Consider the following 23,224-nt stretch of genomic DNA (forward strand, 5'->3'; position numbering starts at 1 on the left):
ATATATAACAAAGATAAGTTATAATATCAGATAGCTTATAAAAAGTGCACTGAAAAGTAATAGATACATGTATTCTAGAGGAGTCTAAGAAAAGACACAGTGGAAAAATTAGAGCCCTGTGTACTGGGAATATAGTACAGGCACTTGGGAAAACAGGAAGATTCTCAAATGGTAATTCCACTGGGTCACTTGGTAACTCTGTGAATATACTAAATACATTGGTTTGTACACTTAAATAAGAAAACAAATACAGCGATTACTGTAGGGAAGAGATTTCATAGAGGTGGTGAGATTTGGATGCACTGATATACAAGTGATATGAAAAGCAGAGGTTACTGCTGTAAAGAATGAACATTAAATCTTCTTGGTGGACAGATCTGGCTCTGCCACTGGTTAAGTCTCCCTAAATCTGTATTCTCAACGAAAGAGTGAACATGTTAATATACCTGATTTATAGCCTTATTGTGATGACAAATTAAATAATGGAAGGAAAATATTAAGCCTAATGGCAGGGACACAGTAAATGGTCAATAAATATTAATTATTAGTATTTGATTCTGGATGTGTTTAATACTAAGTTTTGGATTATGTGGATAAGCATGTAAACACTGCAAAAGAAACTCCCAGAAACTATCTGAAATTTCAAGCAGGAAGAGATATGAGAGACAAAATGATATAAAGGGAATTACACTCAGGTTAAGCAACATTTATTGAATTTTTTTTTCTGATTATTAGACACTATGCTAGAAAGATGAATGAGAAGTAGATTACTGGATGTACAAATGAGAAGCGGTCCTTGACTTGATGGTCCAGTAGGCAGGTAAACAAATATGTCTAAGAAAGCATTGTGTTTCCTCTAATATTGATTGAATGTACAAAGAAGAGGGTGATCTGGAAAAAGGGTATAGAAGAGGTGCCCTGCTCAGTATTGGAAATTCTCATTAATGTCTGAGGCCCACAATTACTGGATGTTTGTCAGTATCTTGCTGATATTTTCCACTTCCAGTTCAGATTAGAGATTACAGATTTGAGTCTATTTATTGAGTGGAAAGAAGAGAAAAATAATGCCCAAGATGTTCAAGAATGCTTTTTATAAAGGTGTATGAATATTCTGGAGATTTATGCTCCAAGTACCCAGGTTCCTACATTGTAATATCTTGAAAGCAAAGATTTTGAGTGTGTCTTGTCTTGCATTGTTACCATGTGACCCAGAAAAGGATAGTGTATACTTAATAAAAAATTATAAAGTGACTGTTCTTCAAATCTCTCCCATAGCAAAAGCAAAGACTTTAACAAGTATGCTGCCTCTTTGTTACTTACAGCTATTGACATTCGGCAACAGCCAAGTCTACATACCTATTCTTCCTTGGAAATAAAAGTCTGTCAATTGTGTTATTTTTTTTTTTCCTTTTTCTTCAGGAGAATCTATTTGACAGCTTTGAAAAAAGGAATGACTGTCTCTGTGACAGAGATGGCATGCATGACTTGCTGTTATCTGGAGTTGAGGATAAGAACAAAATTCCTTCTAGAGCAGAATTCTTTCACATTAGTAGTGATCTGGAGAGGTTCTTAGTTTAGGCACATCCTGGTGCTTTAGAGTCCAGATATGTAAAGGTGAGGGGGAGGAGAACTCATTGCATTTACTACATAAATGTTGGACACTTTGCTTAGTTTCCATGGTTTTGTCTTTATTGTTGTTTTGTTTTTTGAATTCAGCTTGGAAGTGGTGAAGTGATGGGGTGGGGGAAAGGGATCTTCTCCCAACCAAACCTAGCTTTCCAGATGGGAGAGACATTGTGATTTGGTTTTATTTTTCTATGATATTTAGTCCTACAAACAGGGCTTGTCCTCAACAGGAATGAGAAGCTGTACTTAACAGGACTTGGGTCTGGGTAATGCCTTCAGAAGAAAAACCCTCTGAGGATAAGCCAAACCAAGGATGGACTGGGTTCCTAGGCCCCCAGGCTCAGGGCCACGTGACTCGCGCGTGTGCCTTGAGTGACAGCGCGCAGGCTTGGGCGGGCCTTGGTGGAAATCAACTTCCGGGGGCAGAGGTGTTCGAAGGCGGGTGGTGCGTGGGTTGCCCCAAGTTGGGTTCTTGGGGCCGCAGTTTCCCCCGAGGGTCTGGGGTCTTGTCGGGGTGTGTATTTGCTGGTCTGTGTCCTGGGGGTGGCTCACCCTGCAGCGGCTTGGCGGCGGCGGCGGCAGCGAGCGAGAGCGGGGAGCAGGTAAAAGAGCGCTCGCCTTCCGGGCCTGGGTCTAGGGGCCGGGGCTCCGCGAGGCCGGCGGGGAGCAACCCGTTAGGGCTGTGAGGGCGGCGGAGCTTCTGCCGCCCGCCAGCTGTGGCGGTCGCCGCGACCCCGAGTCTGGAGGCGTGACCCGCCTCGGACGGGAGGGAAACCTGGCTGCCCGGACTAGGAGTGCAGACCGGTTTCTTTGCTCGCCGGCAGGCTTTGGCACCTGCACGTTGCAGAGTTGAGTGTTTTGGAAAGTCTACGCACAAGTACACGTGATTATTGTGTCACCGAAGCGCCCACCGATAGGATACTTTGATCCTTGCCTAGGTGTCACTGTCCACGCCAGATTTAGGTTTCCTTTTACTTTGCCAAGCCCAGCGGGATAAAAGCTCTGTTGGGTCCGCCAGCTACATTTCCTTAAAGTGACTTGGGCCACACGTTGCAGTAAAAGTGGCACTTTGGGGTTAAGGCTGGAGCGAGTACTTTTGCCAAGTGGTCAGATATCCTCCATCACCCAAAGCGCAACCCCCAGGCCACATAATAAAAATATTTCCTCCATCTGCGCTTGTCACCTACCGCGGAGGAAAGCTTTGGACACGAAACCTAATTTTTGCCTTACTTTTAACTCTATTAAAATCAGCGCTGAGTGTTTTTTTGGTAGGATGGTGTTGCCGCTGCTACTCTCACTTGCTTCCCTGTTGAGAGTTGGGGCTGAGCCTGATTTCCTGGAGGGTAAAGTCTTGGCCACAACTGTAGGTGACTCAGCGGCCCCTTTTGAATTCCCACTCTTTCCTTCCCTCCTCCTCTCAACTGTGCAGATACTGATGCCATCTTCGTCTTCAGATATTTATCCTGGCAGGAGTTGGTTGATGGTTTTTGAAGCAGTTTGCATGTTGTGTGATGGAACTCTTGGGGTGGGCTGATATTTCATCTATCATTAGTTGGGCTAACATTTTACCTTACAATGTAAGGCAAAAACAGGAATTGATAGGATGCTGTCCGTCATTTGGAGAACTCTGCACTTATGATTACTGCTGGTACAATTTGTTAAAGAGTCTTGGCTGCACTGTACCTGTTAGGTAAATGGAGCAATGGGGGTGCCAAGCAGAGTACACCTGCGTGGTGTGCCTTGACCAGTATATTGTGTGGTATAAAATTGCCCTGGTTACAAAGTTTGGTAACCTCCAGACTGGCTAGGAGGTAGTTCTGTGGGCTAGTTGTGTGGACCTTAAAGGGACAAACAGGAATTTGTCTGATGAGGCATTTTACAGATTCCCCAGCTCTTGTAAGATTTGTAAAGTACATAGAACTGTTACGAATAAAGAAAGCCATTTAAAGACAGGATCTTTCTCTGAAGTTATTGGGAAAGGATTGAGGTGGATTAGATGTTTCCATTTAGTAAAAGGAAGGAGGAATGTTCAGGTAAATTGTTTCTAAACACTAGCTTATAATCACCATCACCTTTATTAACCTGTTCCTTCTGTTCTTTCTTGAAAGCGGATGAAACAATGAGAATTTTAAAAAGGTGGTGACTTTCTTTAGGTTAACTCTGTGTATCAATGTACATCTGTTCGTATGTACTAATAAAATTTTAAAATTTGCAATATTTTAAGGATATTTTTGGTTTAAGGAACAGTTTCTCTACTGTTCTTTCTTGCCTTACTCTTGTAATACAGTAAACTGGATTTAACAAATTTAATTCAATGTGCTTTTTTTCCAAAGGACATACTTCTTTTAAAATTTAGGCACATTGAGATGTAATTTACAACAAATAAAAAGTAATTTTTAGTATTCATCATTGTATATACTCTGAAAAATATATTTAAAGCACCAACACACTCTAGACAAATAACATTTGCATCATTCCAGTCCCCTCCTTTTTATTTTTAATTTTGAGACAGGGCTTTACTAAGTTGTGGAGGGCCTCAATAAGTTGCTGAGGCTGGCTTTGAACTTGGGATCCTCCTGCCTCAGCCTCCTAAGCCTCTGGGATTATACCATGACTTGTTTTTTTTTTTTTTTTTTTTAATTCAATATGAAATCTCCCTGTGTTGCCCAGCTTGGGCTTGAACTCACATCTTTCATTCTTAGCCTTGTATGTTTATTTTGAATCTATTAATTTTATTTATTTATTTATTTTTTTCACTTGTATCTCCTTTTTTTTTTTAATTGGTTGTTCAAAACATTACAATGCTCTTGACATATCATATTTCATACATTTGATTCAAGTGGGTTATGAACTCCCATTTTTACCACGTGAATCTATTAATTTTAATGATTAGAATAAACTCACTAAAAATTAATAAATAAGGTATCAGTACTTCTGAAGTGTTTGCTCAAATTTATGCCTTTTATGACTTTCTTTTCTTTTTTTTTTTTTTTTTTTTAGAGAGAGAGAGAATTTTAATATTTATTTTTTAGTTTTCGGCGGACACAACATCTTTGTTTGTATGTGGTGCTGAGGATCGAACCCGGGCTGCACACATGCCAGGCGAGCGCGCTACGGCTTGAGCCGCATCCCCAACCCCAGACTTTCTTTATTTTCTAATTTTAAATTAGTTTAAACATTTGACCTATATTATCTTTCTTCTACTGTCAAATCCCCAATACAAAGATTTCTGTTGGCCGTGTATGATAGAATCTCACTTAAAGAATTAGAAACATGCTGTCACAAGCAGAGGATACAACACTTTTTAAAAATTTTTGAAATGTGAAGAATTTTTGATTGTAACAGGTTTAATACATGAAGATTAGAGATAATGTTATCTACTTTAAAATGCATCATGTTAAAATTCTAGTAAGCCTGTGTGTTTTCCTTTAAAGTATATGTACATTTTGGTATTTATGTATTGCATTTCAACACAGGACTACCTATATGAATAAAACACTTATTTTGTGAAGTGTGAAACCATTTTTCCCTTGTATAATTATCTTTTTTTTTTATAAAGATAATCCCAGAGGAGGATGACTTTCTTTTCCTTTTGCCATCTCCTTCCAGAAATAGGCCTAGATAATAGAAATGGAAAGACCAGCCAAATTGCTTTTTGTATTGTGTCTACCCCTGTGATAAAAGATCAGCTTTACATGATCACTTCAAAAAGTTGCTTTAATTTTATGAGAGTTCAGAACTGCAGTTATAGTAAAGATAGTGCTATGTACTCTGCAAGATCCATTATATGCTTCAAGAATATGCTTCAATGGTAGATGGAGGTGTATATGAATATTATTATGGATGGTTAGGTATCAGTAAACGATAGTGATTAAATGTGAGGTTAAGTATCATTTTAATTATGAATTTAATAAACACTACTTAAAATGAGATTATATATTTTGTTCAATTTGCCCAAATTGGGCATGAAAACCAAATGAAGCCTGCAAAAACCGAACAGCATAAAGATGCTACCCGGAATCAGATGACAAGTTGAAATGAATACTTCTATTTTATTCTACTGAATGCTTAAAATTGGTAATAGTTTTCATGAGATAGATGTTTTATCTATCGTCTGTTAATAGCTTATTAACTTCTCTTTTTATCCATATTACTGATTTTTTTTTTTTGGACTAGAAAAAGTGACAGTGTTTAAAACTTTATTTTTCTGATTTTTACAAAAACATTGACCAGATAAACCCGTTGGCAGATTCCTGCCAGGACCTTGTAAAAATTGTTGCAAATGAGGTCAGGGAACTTGAGCTTCATTTGACATCAAGGTAAATCTGTCTCTACTGAAAACTGTGATAAGCCTATAAAATTGCTCTGCCTGTCTTTCCTCAATAAATCAATCCATTGCTCAGTAATTGGTAAACTATAAACATTTGGAAAGAAAAAGTAGAAGAAGTTATAGAATGATGCCAGATTATGGTTCACTGTGAGCATCATCCAAACCATCCAAACAGTGGTAAACAAATGCAAGGTTTAACACAGACAGATGGACATTTTGTTCTTTTATTCATCAACAATTTGTTTATAAAAATTAAGAAATGTTAAAAGGCTGATAATATATAAATGTTGTTTGCTAAATATAATTGTGGGAGTAAAAGTAAAGTACTCCCCAAAATGGAATACATATAACACTTAATTTTATATTTTGGAAAATAGTCATTGATAAAAGAAAAAGAGCCATGATCCAGAAAACAATAAAAGGAACTTTTAAAAGCAAATACAATATGATGTAATTTTTGCTAAAATTGGTTCATAGATACATAGGAAACATTTTTTTAAGGTTTCTATCAAAATATTAGCAAAGGTTATCACTAAAGCATACCATTAAGAGTACTTTGGAATTTAATGTGGTCATTTTTCTTTGAAAAATTGCATATACTACATGTATTGCTTGTTGAAATTTGTTGTGCAATTATACAGCCATTATATTTAAAAACATAATATACTGATGCTCAGCATGTAAGTGACAAAATAATATACCACACTCATATAATAGAAAACTATTTTCATTCACATAAACTTCTTGCTATTCAGATTTTTTATATTCATTTGACTCTAGTTTCAAATTCATAGCATTACTATAAGTCTTGATGAGTCCATGAGTTTTCTGATAATTTTTAACTCAATCTTTTTTTTTTTAATTTATTTTTTTTATTGGTTGTTCAAAACATTACAAAGCTCTTGACATATCATATTTCATACATTAGATTCAAGTTGGTTATGAACTCCCAATTTTACCCCAAATACAGATTGCAGAATCACATCGGTTACACATCCACATTTTTACATAATGCCCTATTAGTAACTGTTGTATTCTGCTACCTTTCCTATCCTCTGCCATCCCCCCTCCCTCCCCTCCCATCTTCTCTCTCTACCCCATCCACTGTAATTCATTTCTCTCCTTGTTTATTTTCCCATTCCCCTCACAACCTCTTATATGTAATTTTGTATAACAATGAGGGTCTCCCTCCATTACCATGCAATTTCCCTTTTCTCTCCCTTTCCATCCCACCTCATGTATCTGTTTAATGTTAATCTTTTCTTCCTGCTCTTCCTCCCTGCTCTGTTCTTAGTTGTTCTCATTATATCAAAGAAGACATTTGGTATTTGTTTTTTAGGGATTGGCTAGCTTCACTAAGCATAATCTGCTCTAGTGCCATCCATTTCCCTGCAAATTCTATGATTTTGTCATTTTTTAGTGCTGCGTAATACTCCATGGTGTATAAATGCCACATTTTTTTTATCCATTCATCTATTGAAGGGCATCTGGGTTGGTTCCACAGTCTAGCAATTGTGAATTGTGCTGCCATGAACATCGATGTAGCAGTATCCCTGTAGTACGCTCTTTTAAGGTCTTTAGGGAATAGTCCAAGAAGGGCAATAGCTGGGTCAAATGGTGGTTCCATTCCCAGCTTTCCCAGGAATCTCCATACTGCTTTCCAGATTGGCCGCACCAGTTTGCAGTCCCACCAGCAATGTACAAGAGTACCCTTTTCCCCACATCCTCTCCAGCACTTGTTGTTGTTTGACTTCATAATGGCTGCCAATCTTACTGGAGTGAGATGGTATCTTAGGGTGGTTTTGATTTGCATTTCTCTGACTGCTAGAGATGGTGAGCATTTTTTCATGTACTTGTTGATTGATTGTATGTCCTCCTCTGAGAAGTGTCTGTTCAGGTCTTTGGCCCATTTGTTGATTGGGTTATTTGTTTTCTTATTGTTTAATTTTTTGAGTTCTTTGTATACTCTGGATATTAGGGCTCTATCTGAAGTGTGAGGGGTAAAAATTTGTTCCCATGATGTAGGCTCCCTATTTACCTCTTTTATTGTTTCTCTTGCTGAGAGAAAACTTTTCAGTTTAAGTAAGTCCCATTTGTTGATTCTTGTTATCAACTTTTGTGCTATGGGTGTCCTATTAAGGAATTTGGAGCCCGACCCTACAATATGTAGATCGGCGCCAACTTTTTCTTCTATCAGACGCAGAGTCTCTGATTTGATATCTAGCTCCTTGATCCACTTTGAGTTAACTTTTGTGCATGGCGAGAGGAGGGGATTCAGTTTCATTTTGTTGCATATCGATTTCCAGTTTTCCCAGCACCATTTGTTGAAGATGCTATCCTCCCTCCATTGCATGCTTTTAGCTCCTTTATCAAATATAAGATAGTTGTAGCTTTGTGGATTAGTCTCTTGTGTCCTCTATTCTGTACCATTGGTCCACCCTCCTGTTTTGGTACCAGTACCATGCTGTTTTTGTTACTATTGCTCTGTAATATAGTTTTAAGTCTGGTATCGCTATACCGCCTGATTCGCACTTCCTGCTTAGAAGTGCTTTTGCTATTCTGGGTCTTTTATTTTTCCATATGAATTTCATGATTGCTTTATCCATTTCTACAAGAAATGCCGTTGGGATTTTGATTGGCATTGCATTAAACCTATAGAGAACTTTTGGTAATATCGCCATTTTGATGATGTTAGTTCTGCCTATCCATGAACAGGGTATATTTTTCCATCTTCTAAGATCTTCTTCTACTTCTCTTTTTAGGGTTTTGTAGTTTTCATTGTATAAATCTTTCACCTCTTTTGTTAGGTTGATTCCCAAGTATTTTATTTTTTTTTTGATGATATTGTGAATGGAGTGTTTTTCCTCATTTCCATTTCAGAAGTTTTGTCGCTGATATACAGAAATGCCTTTGATTTATGCGTGTTGATTTTATATCCTGCCACTTTGCTGAATTCATTCATTAGTTCCAGTAGTTTTTTTGTAGACCCTTTTGGGTCTTCTAGGTATAGAATCATGTCTTCTGCAAATAGTGATAATTTAAGTTCTTCCTTTCCTATTTTTATTCCTTTAATTTCTTTTGTCTGTCTAATTGCTCTGGCCAGTGTTTCGAGAACTATATTGAATAGAAGTGGTGATAGAGGGCATCCCTGTCTTCTTCCAGATTTTAGGGGGAATGCCTTCAATTTTTCTCCATTGAGAATGATGCTAGCCTGAGGCTTAGCATAGATAGCTTTTACAATGTCGAGGTAAGTTCCTGTTATCCCTAGTTTTTCTAATGTTTTGAACATAAAGGGATGCTGTACTTTGTCGAATGCTTTTTCTGCGTCTATTGAGATGATCATATGGTTCTTATTTTTAAGTCTATTGATGTGGTGAATAACATTTATTGATTTCCGTATATTGAACCATCCTTGCATCCCAGGGATGAATCCTACTTGATCATGGTGCACAATTTTTTTGATGTGCCTTTGTATCCGATTCGCCAGAATTTTATTGAGGATTTTTGCATCTATGTTCATCAGAGATATTGGTCTGTAGTTTTCTTTCTTTGAGGTGTCTTTGTCTGGTTTCGGAATCAGGGTGATGTTGGCCTCATAGAATGAATTTGGCAGAGCTCCTTCTTTTTCTATTTCCTGAAATAACTTGAAAAATATTGGTATTAATTCTTCCTTAAAGGTTTTGTAAAACTCCGCTGTATACCCATCCGGTCCTGGGCTTTTCTTGGTTGGAAGTCTTTTGATTGCTTCTTCTATTTCATCTATTGTTATTGGTCTGTTTAAGTTGTGAGTATCCTCCTGACTCAGTCTGGGCAAATCATATGACTTAAGGAATTTATCGATGTCTTCACTATCTTCTATTTTATTGGAATATAGGTTTTCAAAATAATTTCTAATTGTCTTCTGTATTTCTGTAGCGTCTGTTGTGATATTGCCTTTTTCATCCCGTATGTTAGTAATTTGAGTTCTCTCTCTTCTTCTCTTCGTTAGCATGGCTAAGGGTCTGTCGATCTTATTTATTTTTTCGAAGAACCAACTTTTAATTTTGTTAATTTTTTCAATATTTTCTTTTGTTTCAATTTCGTTGATTTCCGCTCTGATTTCAATTATTTCTTTCCTTCTTCTTCATTTGCTGTTGTTTTGCTCTTCCTTTTCTAGGGCTTTGAGATGAAGTGTGAGCTCATTTATTTGTTGGTTTTTCCTTTTTTTGAGGAATGACCTCCAAGCGATGAATTTCCCTCTTAAAACTGCTTTCATTGTGTCCCATAGATTCCGATATGTTGTGTCTGTATTTTCATTTATCTCTAAGAATTTTTTGATTTCCTCCTTTATGTCTTCTGTAACCCATTGATCATTCAGTAACATATTGTTCATTTTCCATGTGATGTAGGATTTTTCCTTCCTTCTTTTATCATTGATTTCCAGTTTCATTCCATTATGATCAGAAAAAATGCATAGTATTAGCTCCACCCCTGTATATTTACTGAGGGTTGCCCTATGGCATAATATATGGTCTATTTTTGAGAAGGATCCATGTGCTGCTGAGAAAAAAGTATATCCACTTGATGGTTGATATATTCTATATATGTCAGTTAAGTCTAGGTTGTTGATTGTGATATTGAGTTCTATAGTTTCTTTATTCAGCTTTTGTTTGGAGGATCTGTCCAATTGTGAGAGAGGTGTGTTGAAGTCACCCATAATTATTGTGTTGTGGTCTATTTGATTCTTGAACTTGAGGAGAATTTGTTTTATGAACATCGCAGCACCATTATTTGGTGCATAAATATTGATAATTGTTATGTCTTGTTGGTGAATGGTTCCTTTTAACAGTATATAATGTCCTTCCTTATCCCTTTTGATTAATTTAGTCTTGAAGTCAATTTTATTCGATATGAGGATGGCCACCCTTGCTTGCTTACGAGGACCGTGTGCATGGTATATTTTTTCCCAACCTTTCACCTTCAGCCTGTGTATGTCTTTTCCAATCAGATGTGTCTCTTGGAGGCAGCATATTGTTGGATTTGTTTTTTTAATCCATGTTACCAGCCTATGTCGCTTTATTGGAGAGTTTAAGCCATTAACGTTTAGAGTTACTATTGATATATGGTTTGTACTTCCAGCCATGTTTGATTATTTATCTTCTTCTTCTTTTTTTTTTAATTTAGTTTGTTTCTGCATGGTTAGCTTTCCCCCCGCCCTCTGTCTTTATAGAGGCACTTCCCACTGATGGTTTTGGTTATTGTTTTTCATTTCTTCCTCGTGTAGTGTTTTGCTCAAGATGCTTTGCAATGCTGGTTTTCTGGCTGCAAATTCTTTTAGCTTTTGTTTATCATGAAATATTTTTATTTCGTTGTCGTACCTGAAGCTTAATCTTGCTGGATACAGAATTCTTGGTTGGCATCCATTGTCTTTCAGTGTTTGAAATACGTTGTTCCAGGATCTTCTCGCTTTCAGCGTCTGTGATGAAAAATCCGTTGTTAACCTTATTGGTTTACCCCTGAATGTAATCTGCCTCCTTTCTCTTGTAGCTTTTAATATTTTCTCTTTTTTCTGTATATTGGATATCTTCATAACAATGTGTCTTGGCATTGGTCTACTGTGATTTTGTGTGCTCGGTGTCCTGTATGCATCTACAATTTGTATATCCGTTTCCTTTTTTATTTCTGGAAAGTTTTCTGTAATTATTTCATTCAGCAGGTTACTCATTCACTTGGTTTGAATCTCTGTACCTTCTTCTATCCTGATGACTCGTAGGTTTGGTTTTTTTATGTTATCCCATATCTCTTGGATGTTTTTCTCGTGGTTTTTAACCAGCCTTTCTGAGTTGGCTAGGCTCTTTTCAAGATGATATATTTTGTCTTCATTATCTGATGTTCTGGCTTCTACTTGCTCCACTCTGTTAGTGATACTCTCAATTGAGTTTTTAATTTGGTTTATCGTTTCCTTCATTTCTATAATTATTGTTTGGTTTTTTTTTTATAATCTCTATCTCCTGATAAAGATGCTTAACTTCTTCTTTTATCTGTTTATGTAATTCATTTTCAAAGTGTTCTTTCACTGTTTGGATTTCCTGTCTCGTATCTTCTTTAAGGTTCCATTCCATCTGTCTAAGGTATTCCTTGAGTTCTTTATTTGACCATTTTTCTGCTGACTCTAGGTCCTCCTGAATATTTAGGCTGTCCTTCATTGTTTGTACTCCTTTTCTTCCTTGCTTTTTTATGCTGCTCATGTTACTTCTTGTTCTGTTTGACTGCTGAGTTACTGTTTACTCCTATAAATTTATTTGATGCTGTCGCGCTGGTTTCAATGCAGTTATCTCCTCCGCCCGTGACGCCATTTCTCTGCCATGGTGGTATCCCATCCATATTACTGATTTTTGCTTTTTGAGTGGAATGTTAAGTTCATTTACAGTTATTATCGATATGGTAAGACCTGCCATCTTACTGTTTACTTTTTTGTACATTTTCAGTGTGAGTGGTTTTTGTAATTGTTGCTATTGTTCCTTAATTCCTCTGTTACTGCCTTATCTGACTTCTTTTGTAGTGAATAGATATATTCTGCTGTACCATTTTAATTTGTTCCTTTTTTAAGATTTTTTTTTAGTTGTCAATAGACCTTTATTTTATTTATTGATACCTGCTGCTGAGAATCTAATCCAGTGCCTCACACATACAAGGCAAGCGCTCTGCCATGAGCCACAACCCCAGCCCTAATCTTTTACTACATGTTTTGAAGGTGTTTTTTTTTTTTTTTTTAGTTTTTGCTGCGGGAATTGCAAATGACAATTTATAACAATCTACTTTGGATTAATCCAAACTTAAGTTTGTTAAAAATGTGCTTCCCTTTGTGCTGTTGTAACAAACATTATATCTTTTAATATTATGTGCTCATCAATATAGATTTAGAATTTTTGCTTTATGCAGTTGTCTTTCAAATCAGGTGTAAAAGAGAGTCACAAATATACATTTATATTTTCTTTTATATTTACTTATACAGTTACTTTTACCAGTACTGTTAATTTTTTTATGTGGATTCAAGTACCCTCTGTTATCCTTTCATTTTAGCCTGAAGGATTCTCACTATTTGTCCTAGGTAAGAAATTCTAGAGATGAATTCTTGTTTTTGTTTAGCTGGGAAAGTCTTAATTTCTTCATATTCAAAATTAGTTTTGCTTGTTTTAGATTTCTTAGTTGATAGTGCCCCACACCCAACTTTGAATGTGTCACCTAACTGCCCACTTTCTTATGCGAAATCAGATGTAAAATCCGTATTCCTTGTTTGTGATGAGTTGCATCTCATATGGCTTTGAAGATTCACTTAGTCTTTTAGAAGTTTGGGTATGATGTGTCAGAATTGTGGGACTCTTATTTAAGATTATCCTTAGGTATATAGATTAATATTTTTCATTAAATTTGCAAAGTTTTCTGTCATTATTCTTTAAATATTCTTCTGTCCCTTTCTTTCCTTGTTTTCTGATACTGTCATTATGCTCATGTTGATATGCCTGATGATTTATCACAGTTTTCTTGATGTTTTTGTTCATTTTTGTCCCTTATTTTTTCTTACTATTTCTCAGACAGGACAATATCAATTGACCTATCTTCAAGTTCATTTCCTCTGTCAGCTCAAATGTGCTATGAGCCTTTCTAGTGAAATTTTCAATTAAGTTCTTATACTTTCAACTCCAAATTTTACTTATTTCTTTTTTTATATTTCCTATTTTTTATTAATAATCTGTTTGGTGAGATATTGCAATCAGTCTCCCCCATTTATTAAGATATGGTTTCCTTTAGTTATTTGAGGCTATATTTTTGACCATATTTTAAGTAGCCCATTTTGATTTCATTGTCTGATAACTCTAATGTCTGTGCTGCCTTAGTGCTAATTTCTATTAACAGCCCTTTTCCCTCTCTGTGTGTACCATGATATCTTGTCTCTTGCATGTCCTTTGAAAACTATACAATTATAAAAATAGATTCTGTCTCCTTCCCAGGGTTTGTCATCGTAGCTGTTATTGCTCTTGATGCTTTTTGTTTGCATAGTAATTTTCCTTAATTCTTTATGTATGTGGCCACTGAAGTCTCTTTTTGATTACCTTCAGGGCATGTAATGATCAGATGATTATTTCCATAAATGCCTGGAACCAGTGAGTCTCTCAAGCTTTGTCAAGGATCTCTGTGCATGATGGTCATGCCTGTAATACTCAGGTAGGCAGTTTACAACTCTGCCTTAGCCTTCATTTCCTGTTTGTTCAGGACTTGAAGATTAGCCACCTGCGAAAGCTTAGGACAATCTTAGGTCTTTCTTGAGTCCATACAGATATTCATGAGTATGCATACAGCAGTATACATGACTTCAGTTTTTTAGATTCATTCTATGGATATCTTATTCCCCAGCTTTAATTTTGAAATTTCCCAGCTTTTCGTTTGGTTAGCTTGCTATTTGTTCCAACAGTTATACCATGTCAGGCAGATGTGATGTTAAACAATTGGTCCTGTTTGTTTTTTGACAGATGCCGTCTGGGGAAAAGATTACTGGCACTGGGCATGCTCTGAGTCAGATCAAATAAAGACAAGTACAGGAGTGGCATTTTCCAAGGAACTGCTATGAAGGACAAAAATGAAAATTTCTGGGAATGGGGCTTTGGAGGAGTTCCAACCCCATTTTGCTTCTCTGGTAGCTTCCAGGGTACTGAATTGAATCATGATTTTGAGCCTGTTGGTTTTCAAGGCTATCATGGTGCTAGGGAGCTGAGGGAGCAGCTGAGGGAGGTGAGAATAGGGACAGGTTAAAATCCCATGAAGCTTCCTATTCTTACTCAGATTCAACAGTTTTTCTTTACATGCTCCCTAGATTGTTGTAAGATTGTTTGATTTCGAGTTCTGAAAAAGTTGATTTTGACAGATTTTGCCACTATTGCTCTTATTTTATGGAGAACATTTTTGCTAATGTCATGTACAGTATTTCAGTGGTCCAAATTCTTCTGAATGTCACTTTACCCCAGTTATTTTCTACTATTTCTCTTCTTCACCTATGTGTATTACAGCCTCATGTAAGAACTCATTTTCAGTATTGTAATGTAGATATATAAAAATTCCCCATATACTTTAAAGTCATTTAGTCATTCAAGTAGGCATTTGCTTGATGCTGTGGATAAGAACTATAGTATGCTCCTATCTTTAGGAGGGTGACATAGTCAGAAATTTGTAAATGTAAGGAAAATTAGTTTGTTAGTTGAATGAGTGAAAAAGATCTGATAAGAGGTAATGTAAAGTACTTTTATTGATAATATAGATCATTACCTCAGACATCTAATGTTGTAAATCATTATGCCATTATTGTCTTTATATAATTGAATCAATTCATATAGAGGAAAATTTCAGCTTGGGCTTCTGAATTATGGCTAAAAAGTTAATTGAACTGCTAGAATGATTATGCTGAAAGGGCAAAGTAAAGAAACATTTTTTAAATACTTGCTGTGTATTGTGCCTGAATATATTACTTGGTAAAATTGGTTTTTCTGGTTAAGGAGTTTTCTAATAAAAGAAAAACAACTAGATTTGACTATCTAGACATCTTGAGATATGAGAATAATAAAAGCAAATATATTATAGTAAGGGCATTGATTGTTAAGGAACAGTATCCTCAAAATTGGAATGGGTATCCTGATAAAGTTGGTGATTTTAAACTCCTAAATTGTGATGCGTCTTCTTTGCCACTTGAAGAGAACTCTCCCCTCTCCTGTGGGAATATCCACCCTACTCTTGAGGGGATTAATTCTGCATTGCTTGGAGGAAACTTCATACAAGGTAATGCTGAAGCTCTTGAGGACCTGCGTCTGCCATCCCTTATCTTTTTTTTTTTCTTTTTTATATCCAGGATTGAACTAAGGGGCACTTGGCCAATGAGCCACATCCCTAGCCCTATTTTGTATTTTATTTAAAGAGGGTCTCACTGAGTTGCTTAGCACCTTGCTTTTGCTGAGGCTGGCTTTGAACTTGCAATCCTCCTGTCTCAGCCTCCCGAGCTGCTGGGATTATAGGTGTGAGCCACTGTATCTGGCTCATCTTTTTTTTTTTTTTTTTAATTTTATTTGTTCTTTTTAATTATACATAACATTAGAATATATTTTGACATATTTATGTAAACAAGGAGTACATCTTATTCTAATTAGCATCCCATTCTTGTGGTTGTACCTGATGTGGAGATTCACTGTGGGTGTATTCATCCTTCATTCTGGACCTAAGCTAGGTTTAAGTCTCAGTAGACTCTAGAGATAAGGTGCAAAGTATGACTTATGAGGAAATGTGCAACACTCTGAAAGAACTGTGAGTTTTTAAATTTCACATCTGGGACACATGTTTGTATTGATAGTGAGGATGTAGGATAGTGGTGGAAGGAATCTAAAGTTGGATCAGGCCGAATTTATTGATATTGGCTCACTAAGCAGAGATTCTGCATTTACTCTTGCAGCTTAGAGAGCCAGACAGAACTCCTCAAAGGGGTTTCAGCTCCCCTTCATTCAAGGGGTTCTAGGTCTGCAAACTATCTCAAATCTTGGGAACTGAGAGTCGTAATGCACTGCTTTTATTATTTTGATTTGACTCTTGTTCACTTAACCTAGAAATTTTCTGCTTAGGCAAATCAACTAAAAATATATTAGGCTCCCCATTTCACTCTAGAAACACCATGATCAAATAACCATGGGCAAGAATCAGATTCTTCTGATTGCTTCTTTGACTCTACTATTCTAATGACCATTATGGTAACCACACCCATCTTGCACTGAACAGTTAAGTGCTGCCACTTGCTCCCTGCCATACCAGAATTTACCTCTACAATTGTATAGATTTTTCAATTCAATGACTGCAGTTCCCACTATAAAGTCTCGCCTTTTGAGAAGAGAAATCACAGAATATCCTTAGTACACTGCCAAAAATTTATACTCAGCCTTTTTTCAATCCTTTCCAAGGCACCCATGGTTCTTTTACCAGGATAACTATGCACTGGGGAAAAAGAAATCATACCTCTTGGGTACTGGTTCTGAACTGAAATTAATTCCATGAGGCTCAAAATGTCCCTATGATCCATCAGTTAGAATAGGGGATCATGAGCATTGAGAGATCAGTGGTTAGCTTACATTTTATTTTCACTAAGACTTGTTAGTTCTTAAATGCATTCTTGGGTTATTTCCCCATTTGGAGTGCTAAAATATAACAACTGGCAGAGTCCCTATTGTTGGTTCCCTGACTAATAAAGTGAGAGCTGTTCTGGTGGTAAAGACCTACTCGAAGCTTTTAGAACTTTGTTTACCTAGGAAAATAGAATCAAAAGCAGTAATACATTTCAGGAGAGATTGCAGAGATCAGTGCCATCATTAAGGACTTGAAAGTTACAGGAATGGTGATTCCTGACATATCCGTGTTCAACTCTCCTATTTGGCCTGTGCAGAAAACAAATGGATCTTGGAAAATTACAATGGCTTATCATAATTCTAACGAAGTGGTGACTCCCATTGTAGCTGCTGTACCACTACCATTATAGCTGCTGTACCAGATGTGTTTTCATTGCTTAAGCAAGTTATCTTATTCCTTGGTACTTGGTATGCAGTTATTTATCTGGCAAATATATTTTTCCACATCTGTGTCTACATCTGCCTCTCAGATGCATTTTAGTTCTACCTGGTAATGTCAGCAACACACATTCAGTGTCCTATCCCAGGGGTATAATAGCTCTCCAGTCCTGTGTCATAATTTTAGTTCTCAGGAATCTTGATTACCTTTTTCTTGTACAAATTATCACATTGGTCCATTACATAGATGGCATGCTGAATGGACCTAGTGAGGGAGAAATAGTGATTACTCTAGACTCATTGATAAGACATCAGCATATCAGAGAATGGGAAATAAATTCAAGTAAAATTCTGGGGTCTTTATCAGTGAAATTTCTAGGAGTCTGCTGGTGTGGGAATGTTGAGATATTTATACTAATATGAAAGATAAGAAAGTGTTACAGTTGTCCTCTCCTATAGCCCAAAACAGAGGCATCATATCTAGTGGGCCTTTTTGAAACATATTTCTCATTTGGGTGGTGCTATACTAACTTATTTACCATGTGACTAAAAAGTTGCAAGTTTTGAATGGGGCCCAGAATAAGAAAATGTTCTGCAGTGGGTCTAGATTGCTATACAATCACTTCTGCCACTTGGGCCATATTTCCAGTATCTCCAATGTGTTTGATATTTCAGTGGCAGATAGGGATGCTGTTTGGAACCTTTGACAGGCCCTACAGGTGAATCACAGCTCATATCCTTGAAATTATAGAACATAGCCCTGCTATCCTCCATGAATAACTATTTCACTCTTGAGAAACAGCTCTTGATCTGCTGTGGAGCCTCAGTAGATAGTGACACTTAACTGTGGACCACCAAATTACCATGTGACCTGAGAACTGTGTGTTGGACTTAACCCATAAATTTGGGTGTATGCAGTACTGGGGAAGCAAAACCTTTATCCTTTCAGGTTTTTTTTTGGACTGGTCATGAGAGTTAAATTGACTTAACACAGATTAACAATAGAAAAGAAGACAAAGTAAGTTTCATGCGACATGGGAACACTCATAATAAAGACTCAAAAGAAGTGGTTAGAATTAACCATTTTCTACTGAATTGAATAAAGAATAGTGAGTTGTAAAATGTGGTGGGGCAAAGGATCATGGGCTAGGTTGTTAATTGGTAGAGAAATTACTAGGAAGATGAGTTTACTAAGATTTTCTTATATGGATTTCACATGGCTCCATCTTCCCATCTTTGATGACAAGAATGCTGTTTTCCTTTTGGTATAGGGAGAACATCTTTTACATGGGAACTTTATTTTCTGTTTAGTGATAGTCCTGTACCTGCTATTTTAAAAGTATTTTTGGTTTAAAATAATCAAAACACCCAAGCAGCATACTGCAGGGTAGCATGTTCTCAATTCCTTCAGCAGCAGCACTCTATCACCAAATGAAAGAGTTATATTTGGGATTAGGCCCAAGCAGGCCCTGGAAGCCCAAAAGAGTTCCGTGAAGAGGTGATGCCTACTCTGCTATACTGTCTCTTTTTTCCGAACCTGTACCTGTGACCTCATGAGGAGTTACATAACATCCATTGACAGATGAAAAGAAAACTCAGGCCTGATTAACAGATGGTCTACATGGATTTGCAGGCATCCTTCAAAAGTAGACATCTGCAGCTCCTTTGGGGGAATCTCTGGATAGTGATGAAAGGAAATCCTCCCAGTGGGCAAAAATTTGAGTGATGTACCTGGTCATTCATTTTGCCTGGAAGGAGGAATGGCCAGGTGTGTGATGATATATTGATATGAGTTGTGTCAATAGTTTGGCTGGATGGCTAGGAACTTAGAAAGAACACAGTTAGGAAACAGATGAAGAAGAAACTTGGGGAAGGAATAGATAGACCTCTCTGAATAGACAAAAATATTCTTGAATATATTTGTGTCCAGTCTTAATGTACAACAAATGGTGATGTCAGCAGGATTTTAATGATTAGGAGGATTTTAATGATCTAGTAGATTGACTTATTCTGTGGTTCCTAGCCTTCCTCTTTCCCTCACCTCATGTCCAATGGGCTCATAAATCAAGTGGTTGAAAGGGATGGAAGTTACATATGTTTTAGCAACATGGACTTCCACTTATGAAGGCTGATCTGATCTGAGTATGGCCACTGTTGAACTCCCAGTAGCAGCCACCAACATTGAGTCCCTGATATGGCACCATTCCCCTAGACTATCAGCTAGCTAGCTACCTGGCTGCAGATCTTGGACCACTTCCATTATGGAAAAGGCAGCATTTTATTCTTACTGGAATAGACATTTATTTTGATTGTGAATTTTCCTTCGTACATGGAATTCTGCCAAAACTGCCATCCTTGGGTTTACAGAATGCCTTATCCACCATCAGGGTGTTCTATACAGCATTGCTTTTGATTAAGAAATTCACTTTGCAGCAAAGGAAATGTGGCAGTATGTGGTACTTATGGAATTCACTAGTCTTACCATGTTCCCTACTCTCCAGAAATAGTTGACTTGATAGAACAGTGGCCTTTTGAAGACTCAGTTACAGTGCCAGTTTGGTGGCAGTACCTTGAAAAACTGGGCCAAGATTCCCCAGAAGGATGCATATACTTGGAAACAGCATCCAGTGTATGGCATTGTTCTCCCATTGTGAAGATTCATGAGTCAAGGAATGAAGGAGTAGAAATGTGAGTTTCACTATTCACTATTACTTCTAGTGACCCACTGTCAAACTTTTACTTCATGTTCCCATGATCTTATGTCCTGCTGGCCTAGAGGAATGCTTCTATCAGGAGGCACAACAATGTTTCCATTTAACTGGAAGTTAAGACTTTTCCTGGCAACTTTGGCCTCTTCATGCCTCTGAATATATAGGAAAAGAAGAGCATGGCTCTTGCTTGGGTGATTGGTGCTGACTATTAGGGAGAAAGTAGACTGCTATTCCACAGTGGAGGCGACGAAGAATATATATGAAATATAAGAGACCCTTAGAATATCTCAGTATTACCATGCTTGTGGTTAAGGTGAGTAGAAATCTACAACAACCCAACCCAGGCACGATGGCCATGACACTTCAGAAATAAGGTTAGGTTCACCCCATTAGGTAAACAATCAAAACTAGCTAAAGTGCCTCCTAAAGGCAAAGGGAATATAGAGTAAGTAGTGGAAGAAGGTAGTCATAAATCAGGTATGACCAAATGACCGGATTTGAATTGACTATAATTTGAAAATTATCTCAGTGAATTATATATTATTACTAGAGTAAGCACTACTTCTCCCTCACTAGGAAGATGAGTTTACTAAGATTTTCTTATATGGATTTCACATGGCTCCATCTTCCCATCTTTGATGACAAGAATGCTGTTTTCCTTTTGGTATAGGGAGAACATCTTTTACATGGGAACTTTATCTTCTGTTTAGTGATTTATAATTTTCACATGTATTTTCTTCTCATTTGCTTATGAATATGTATGTGGCGTGTGTGTGTGTGTGTGTGTATAATATAAAGCAGATATCTTTTTGTTCTCTCTTTTATTCCTCAGTAACATAAAATATTTTGATTTTATATTATAGAATTTAAATATTGTTAGCTTTGCATCATAGTATTTAAGTTATAATATATCAAGAAGAAGGGTAAACATCACCTCTTCAAAGGGTAAACTTCACCTCTTCTGGGGAAAGAGTTAATGCATTTCAAGTTATATGTAGGCTATTTGTATCATTGTAAGTGGGATTATGACCTTGTTATTTATTTAGAGACTAAGTCCACACTTAAGAAGATTCATGTGGGTGCCAGGTTGATAAGTAATGAACCTGAGATGATTGATTTTATTATTTGTCAAGTTGACTGGGCCGTAGTTTACCCAAATATTTGATCAAACATTATTTTGGGTATGTCTTTGAGGATATTTTTTGAATATTAACATTTGAATTCATAGACTGAATAAAGCACATTGCCCTCCCTAATGTGAATGCCTTATTCTGTCAATTGAAGATCTAAATAGAATAAGAAAGCTATGTCAGGAAACTTATTCTTCCTGACTGTGTTGGGACATCAGTCTTCTCCTGCACTTGTACTGAAATTTGGACTGTTTTCTCCCCTGGTTCTCAGGGCATCAGACATAGACTAGAACTCATACTGTTAGCTTCCTGGTTCTTAGGCCTGTATTAGCAATGCTCCTGGGCCTCTAGCTTGCTGACTACGTATCTCAGGACTTCTCAGCCTTCCTAATTGTGTGAGCCCTTATAATCCATCAATTTACACACACAGACACACTCTATTGTTACTCTCTCTCTGAGGAACCCTGAGTAAGATATTTACCAGAAAGAACAACAACAAAACAAAAACAAAACAACAACAACAAAAACCCCAACATCAATTGACTATTTTTTTTCCCAGAATAGCAACAATAGACTGTGGTTGGCATGGAAGAAGGTCAAATATAGAGCTAATAATGTATTGTCATCTTACCACAGAATCTATCAAGAAGAGTAGCCTTGAAGTTTCTTAACAATTTGCCTTTATTTCTTTTAGTATCCCAAAGGCAACTTAATAGATAAATGTCTATACTATATGGAAGAGGGATGGAAATTGTAATATGCTTAAGACATTGAGTCCTAGAGCAAGGAAAAATTGTAGTAAATTTCATAGAAATTTAGGCTAAGATTTCATAATTAGCTACAGACACTTTCAAGCAATGGTATCTATATTATCAGGTTATTGAGTTTTTTTAATGCTTTTTATTTAGATGTTGATGCACCTTTATTTTATTCATTTATTTATATGTGGTGCTGAGAATCGAGCCCAGTCCATCATATATACTAGGCAAGTACTCTACCACTGAGCTACAACCCCAGCCCCAGGTATATTGGGTTTTAGCAATAATCTTTAGTGACTAATGAATATCTGCTTTGATTTAAACATATTTGGTAAAACTCAGGTACTGTTATTTCTATTGTTCGCTGAGATTTGTTTATTTGTTTATATCACAATACCATTTTGGATTATGGAGAATAATCATTATGCCCTTGTTCTCCCTGTTGAGGGCTAAGAAGTTAATTACACCTACTGGGAAAAAAATTTCACCTATATATCCAAAGGGAATCCTATGCTCAATAAGATACTGCTTAAATAAAATAGGGGAAACCCATGAGTAAATAACTGTACTCAGCACTTAATTTTACTTTGTTTTGTGTTTTTAAAGAGGGAGTCATGAAGACTATAGGATTTCCTTTTTAAAAAGTTTTTTTAAAAATGTTTGGATACTTTTAGCATTTAAAGTTGGTTAATTACCACACATTCTTTCCATTTCCATTGTGATTGTGTAACAATGCTGAGGTCTGGAATCATGCAACTGATTTCTGAGCTTTTTTTGTTTCTCTTCCATTCTCACCAGAACTCTTTCCCTGTGTTTCTTATGTTGCATTATATAGCAAGCTTTTCTTGGTTCTCAGTCTTAGAAATATGTCGAGTCATTTTGTAAGTAGAACATGTCTTCATTTCTCCTGCAATTCAGTTATTTGAACATGTTTTGATAATAAAAAGGATACATTGTACCTCAAAATTATCACAGAACTCGGTTATTCTAATTAAGAAAGTTGTGCCATCTTTTTGGATACTTATATGTGATGAATTAATGAACTTTGTGTATTCTCTAAAAGAAGAGCAACTATAACAAATTATTTCCATACTTTATA

The 23,224-nt window shown here is 36.7% G+C and overlaps 1 protein-coding gene across 2 annotated transcripts in view; it reads left to right on the top strand.

Moving 5' to 3' along the window:
* Window positions 1-2,039: 2,039 nt before the first annotated feature.
* Window positions 2,040-23,224, top strand: part of Ccdc91 (coiled-coil domain containing 91) — a 347,370-nt gene continuing 326,185 nt past the window's right edge. For both annotated transcript variants that reach the window (XM_058576297.1, XM_046436020.2), the window contains exon 1: window positions 2,040-2,228. The gene's annotated coding sequence lies outside the window, so the exon portion shown is untranslated. The remainder of the gene's footprint in view (window positions 2,229-23,224) is intronic.

This window comes from Marmota monax, unplaced genomic scaffold, assembly GCF_021218885.2.
Source record: "Marmota monax isolate L192 unplaced genomic scaffold, Marmota_monax_Labrador192_F-V1.1 WCK01_AAM20220418_F8-fsc00012, whole genome shotgun sequence".
Taxonomy (NCBI): Eukaryota; Metazoa; Chordata; class Mammalia; order Rodentia; family Sciuridae; genus Marmota; species Marmota monax.